Below are 6343 nucleotides of genomic sequence, written 5' to 3'. Positions count from 1 at the left end.
CAAATGCAATCGAACAAATTATCCGAAATTTCTTCGACTACTAGGGTCGATACTGTTGAAGGATATTTTCTTGATAAAATAAATACTAGTTTTTCAATGACGGAGAAAGAAAAGTTCAGTGAGATGAATAGAGAGGAAGAAATTCAATCGAATAACACAAACTCGGATAAATTATTTGCTCCGTATATAATCCCGGGAGAAGAATTAGTTGTTTCAAATCATAAAATACTTCTTTGTCCATCTTTATCTTCATTGATTTCAACTCCTAAAATTTGGATAAACCCTATGAATCTAGTTGAGAAGACTTTTAGGAATCTTGTTGATGGGATCAGACATGAAGAAGGCGTTGGATTTGTTGACAAGAATGATACTAATGTTTCTTCTGATGATCATGACCTATTTTTGGCGAAGAAGCAAATGGTTAATTGGATTAAAGAGTTACATACAAAGTTTGTTGCTGCCTTTTATAAGTTAGGACTTGATGGGCAATATGATAATAAAAAACACCCCGTATATAGAAGGTTACAAACACTACATAAAGATGACTATCACCTAGGGGTGAGCAAAAATCGAACCAATCGGCAAAAACAAACCAAGTCGAACCGCAGCGATCGGTTTTTGGAACGAACCGATCACCGTTCGACTTGGTTCGACTGAAAAACCGAACAACCCAAATCGACTTGGTTTGGCTTCGGCTTGAGTTTCTAGAAACTGCCCAAACCGAACCGACCGAACTCTTTGGAAAGAGGAAATAATAATTTTGTAAAGTTAATAAGGGAAAAGATTAGGAAAACCATAATCAAATCTTCCAAGTCTAAATTTATCCTCCTTCTTAGTTGTTGTTGTCGGCTTCGTCAACCACAACCTATTCAACTTGATTGAAAGGTTTTTAGAGGTAAGTCTTCACTAATGTTCTATGTACCACAACTCATTCTTAGTTAGTAACTTAAAAATATAGATTTTGCATTCGCACTTCTACTTCTTTTTTTGTTTTTAATGGTGGAAAAGTACGATGAATTTTTAATTTTTATTTTCCGTATATGTAATGGTGGAAAAGTACGATGCACTATTAATTTTTATTTTCTGTATATCCAATGAAATGAATAACATTAGTTTGTCATTTTCTCTAAATTGTGTTTGGTTAAACCGATCAACTGAACTCAACCGAGCCGAACCTTGTCGGTCGGCCGAATGATCGGCTCGAATTCGGCCGATGATTTAGTCAAACCGCCACTTATTGGTTCGGCTCCGGCTCGAACCAAAACCGGAAAAAACCGACCGCTGCTCACCCCTACTATCACCAACCCAACTTCACGGGTCCAACTATTGGTTGTCCAAGAAAACCATGGCATGATATGCACTCTAAGATTGATGGTCCAGCGGTATATGATGTTCTGACCAACTTTGAGGAGCGTTGGATGAAGTCTTCAAAAGATCAACATGGGTGTCAAATACTACAAAATAAACTTAAAGAAGGAACAGTGGAAGAAATCAATATGATTTTCTTGGAATTGAAAGTTCATGTAGCTCAACTAATGGCATATCAATTTGGGAATTATCTTGTTCAAGAACTTTTAGCGGTTTGTGACATAGAAAAGTTTACTGAAATTCTTCACTTTGTTACTAGAGATCGATGTGAACTTATTGACATTTGTTGTGATACTCATGGAACAAGATGTGTACAGAGAACGTTAACTTATTTGAAGACACCAAAACAGATTTATCAATTTCTTTCGGCTTTGAGGGTTGGTCTTACGATGAATGATGAGTGTATGAGTTTGAAGTCAGAGATGACGAAATTTGTCTCCATTAAATTAAAGAACGAAGGAAAGGAGGTCGAAGCGGAACACCTTAGGTTTGTATTCTTTACACTTGACGGAATTGACAAGCATAGTGATGTTGATGATTCAAATTACATAAACTTGTTCATTGATGTCTCTTACGTGCTGGATAAAACACTTCTGAGAAAGATAATTGAGATAGGTATTTTTGCTACGACATATTCTACAAAGAGAAACACTTCGGCCAATAATATTATTTATGGTGCTATGTTAGTTCGGGTAGTAACTAATTTTCCACGTAATTACCGCGTTAGGGTTTATAAACTTCACCAAGATGAACGTGCTAAGATGATTCAAGTTGTTAGTGAAAGGGAAGATACACAGAGAGGGATGAAGTGGATGCCGATATTCAGAGTTGATTTTTCCATCAAGAAGGATGTGGTATTTTCACTCCTTTTGTTCAAAGATGGTGGATTTCAAGATCTTTACAACTCCGTCTTATACGTTTTGGATGGGAGGACGACATTCATTGTTTTTCCAAGAATAACAAAGGTAGTATTTGTGGTATCTTTCATCAAACTAAAAGATGATGAGCGATGCCGCAATTTATTGAACTTTTATGCACTATTACTGCTTTTGCGAGTATCTTGGTAGCATTCGATTCTGATTATATTTGGTATTGTGGTCCTTTTCATCAAACTAAAAGACGATGGGAGATGTCGCAATCTGTTGGAAGTTTCTTTCGTACAATTGCTTTTGCGAGATTCTTCGCAGTATGCGATTTATGCTACTGATTTAGTCCATCATTGTCTTCTTCGAACTTTCAGCAAATTTCGTGCAAAGTGGGAATTAAGGATGGCATTGTTGAGTCTCACTTGAGGGCAAGTTCGTTCTCGGATAGGGAGTATGATGGCGACCATCAACATGGGCCTCACGACCAAGTAATTGGGCCTCATGGCCAAACTAGTTAGAGGGCCTCATGGCCGAGTCCATTAGGGTTAGAGTTTAGGAGTTTCCACGTGTTTAGTATTTCCTACTAAGTCTAGGTTTAGAAGTTTCTATGTTTGAGTATCTTTGATATTTAGGATTTCTAGTTTGAGTCTATCTAGAAGTTTCTAAGTTCCTATAAAAGGAAATCAGGTTTGTCCTTGTTATTAAGATCAGAGAATATTATGAATCAAGTTTATTATTAATCAAGTTTATCGTTTTATCGCTTTTATCGTTATTTCATCAGCTTTATTTCATTAGTTTAGTTTAATAATAATGGTGGATTCCATTACTTTTACGCTTCCGCAACAATCTACATCACATAACAAGGTAACTAGAGAAAACCAAGCTCTCTCTCTCTAGAATGAAACCCGAGCTCTCTCTCTTTCTAGAACGAAATGATTTCATCTTCTCTCTTCGATTTAATAATATAGAAGACATTAGATTGTTCACGAAACCAAACTCGTAGTGTGAAATTTCTAACAATCGCTCAATTAATTTCTAGTGAAGTTTCTTTGATATGCAAGCACTATAACAATTAAGTAATTAGACTCTTAGATGGTAAAAAGAAACATGATGAATGTTATAGATGATAGTCAAAACATGTAGAACTAAGATTTCATGTCACAATAAACTCACATAAAACTTGATGATATTGTGAAAATTATTTAGGTATAAATAAAACTGAAAATTATATAAATACTTCGGTGCAAAAAATTAAAAGATAAGAGAGATACCCATGCTCACGAAGTCTAATTTGATTTGTAGTTTAAAAAACATGTTGAATTTTCTCCAAAACCATGAAGCTCATAAAATATTTGAAACCTCATTAAATACAATAAGAACATGTGAAATTCGGGTTCCTACAAAAATAAATAGGGACCCTTACATAATCACCCTAAGAAATTAAAAAAAATGTCATGTATGAGAGTCAAACCCACAACCATTGATGCATGGCTCATCTCTGTTGGGCCATTCATAATTGATGTGTGGGAGTCGAACCCTCTAATACATGTATGTATAAGCCCAATCACTATACCTAATATGTGGGGGGGGGGGGGGGGGGGAGGGGCAGGGCGGATGCCCTGGCCGCCCTCCCTCAAACACAGCCGTGGTTGTAATTCGGCAGTATCGTGCTTATCACATCGTATCGATGTCTCAATGTCTTTATAATGACCATTGTAATCAATATTCAAAAACAAAAGAGTCATAAGTATCATCTAAAACTACTTTTAGTTTATCTACACATTTTAATTCTTTCATAACCAAACTAGTCATGAAAATGACGCACACAACACACTCAAATACTTTGGTACAGAAGCCTTGTAGATAGAAATTTATTTATAACCTTTTACGGTTAAGTATTTTGAATATTTATTAGCTTTGATCAATTTTTGTCTTTTAGTGAAAAAGAGTCATTAAGTCACAAATTCTGTCAAGGAACATGTAGCACTCCCGTTCACATTATCATATAAAACACTCCAACTATAATTCGGGATCTTTAAAAATTATTAACTCTTAGAGCATCTCCAACGAGACATTTAATAAAAACTCTATCAATCCAAAGTGTCAAGTTTCAAAATTATATCTCTAAAGTGTCTCTTTTTTATGTGACTATTTAGAGAACTAAAAAAAAATCTTCTCCAATGCGTACACTCTAAAGGTCATGATTTTAAAGTAGAGTGGGGTGACACTTAGAGAAATTCAAGTAGACACTCTAACTTTAAAGTGTCTCTTGAGATACTCTAAAGTTATATTGTCTCTCTTGAAACTCTATAATAACTTTAGAGAAATTCAACATCGTCTAGTTTGTTCATCCTACATATAAAATTATTATAATATTTTTGTCGATCTTTAAGGTCTTTTCATTCTCGATCTTGAGAATCTTTTCATTGTACGACCTTCAGGGTCTCTTTTTGTTTTGTCTTGTTAATTCTTTTTCCTTCATGAGACACTTTACATTCGAAAGTTCTGTGTAGAACTTTATTTATGTAACTCTCATGTAGTTCTCGGAGGAATAAAAAATCTTATACCATGTAATGTTGTGGATCGATTTCACTTATGAATGTAATTGTGGTTTTAATCAAAAAATAAAATAAATAAATAAATGTGTCCACCCTATAATAGAGTTTCTAACAAAGTGTCCCATTACAGAGAAAGTTTTTTAACAAAAGCTTCGAAAAATCATATGTGGACCTCTAAGTGTTAGAGTTTGAGGACTATTAAGAGCATCTCCAATGCAAAACTTGGAGTGCCACCTAGGATTTTCTGAGTTTTTCTTAAAAAATCATCTCCAATGCAAAACTCAACTAAGATCTCAAAGATGATGTGTCGAGAGTGGAATAGAGATATCTCAAGAGGATACTCTATTTTCAGAGTGTCCTCTTGAGATATCTCTAATTGTCCAACTCATCAATATTTAAATTTCAACCAATAGAAATCAAGTCTTCATATATTTCCAAAATAACTAATTATTTTTTTACAAAAATAACTATGACACGTAAGTAAAATAAAAGAGTTTAGAGTGTTGCATTGGAGACATACAAGAATTGAGGATCTCTATTTTCGACATCTAGGAGTGAGAATCTCAATTGAAACTTGACAAATAGGACGAATAGAGATTTTTTTTGAATTTTGCATTGGAGATGCTCTAAAGGAATTAAGCTATTGCTGGATGTCTTCATTTGTCCAGCTAGATCCTCTCAATAATGATTTCATCTGTTTTTCATGATCATGCCTTCAATCTTGATTTTTATGGAATTCAGCTAGATCCTCCCATTAAAATTTTATTGAACGACATGATTATATTTAGATCACTTTTGTATTCAAAAGATCCACTAAAATTTGTCATCATTCATCTATTCTTTTGAAACTCCTTAAATTCCAAGTACGCCCCTACTTAAAGTCATTAATGTACAAAGAAGATAGGAAAACCTAAAATAATCAGCACTAGTAGAAAAATCCATTAAAATAAGTGGTATCTTAGTCACCAAAGCACAAAACACTGGACTATAAATTCCACCTTAATGGTTCAACAATTCTCATCTTCACATATTCATATTTTTTTTATCTCTCATTCCGACCATGTCGTTCATGGCAGCCAGTTTTGTTGAAGCGTACGTGCTCCAGAAGAATTATAAAGAAGAGTTGAACAGAAAAGAAAACGAAAACGAAATCGAAGACGAAGAAAGAAGTGAAAAGATAAGTGAAGATAAATGTTTTAAAAAGAAAAAATCAAGTTTCTATAGTAGCATGTTTGAAAGTACAAAGAAGAAGATTTATCCAAACTCTATTATTTCTGATTAAAAACTTTATTTGGGATTAGTGATTTTGTCAATAAGAATTGTCGTTTTTCAATTTCCTTTTATTTATTGAAGTTTCCAACTTAAAAGGTTTGTGGATCAATTATGTAATTAAACCTTCTATGTGAATTATATAAATTACTTAAAATTGGATGATGCCATACTTATTTGTCATTCAAGAATACAATTATATATTACCCCAATTTACCATTTTCTGTGAGATTTAAGTATTCATGATTTATTCGGTTGTAGCCCAAACTAGCTAGGCCCACA

Source organism: Eschscholzia californica, unplaced genomic scaffold (genome assembly GCF_041429995.1).
Source record: "Eschscholzia californica isolate CP2 unplaced genomic scaffold, dmEscCali1.0.p SCAF_5, whole genome shotgun sequence".
NCBI lineage: Eukaryota > Viridiplantae > Streptophyta > Magnoliopsida > Ranunculales > Papaveraceae > Eschscholzia > Eschscholzia californica.
This window is presented reverse-complemented; position numbering follows the sequence as displayed.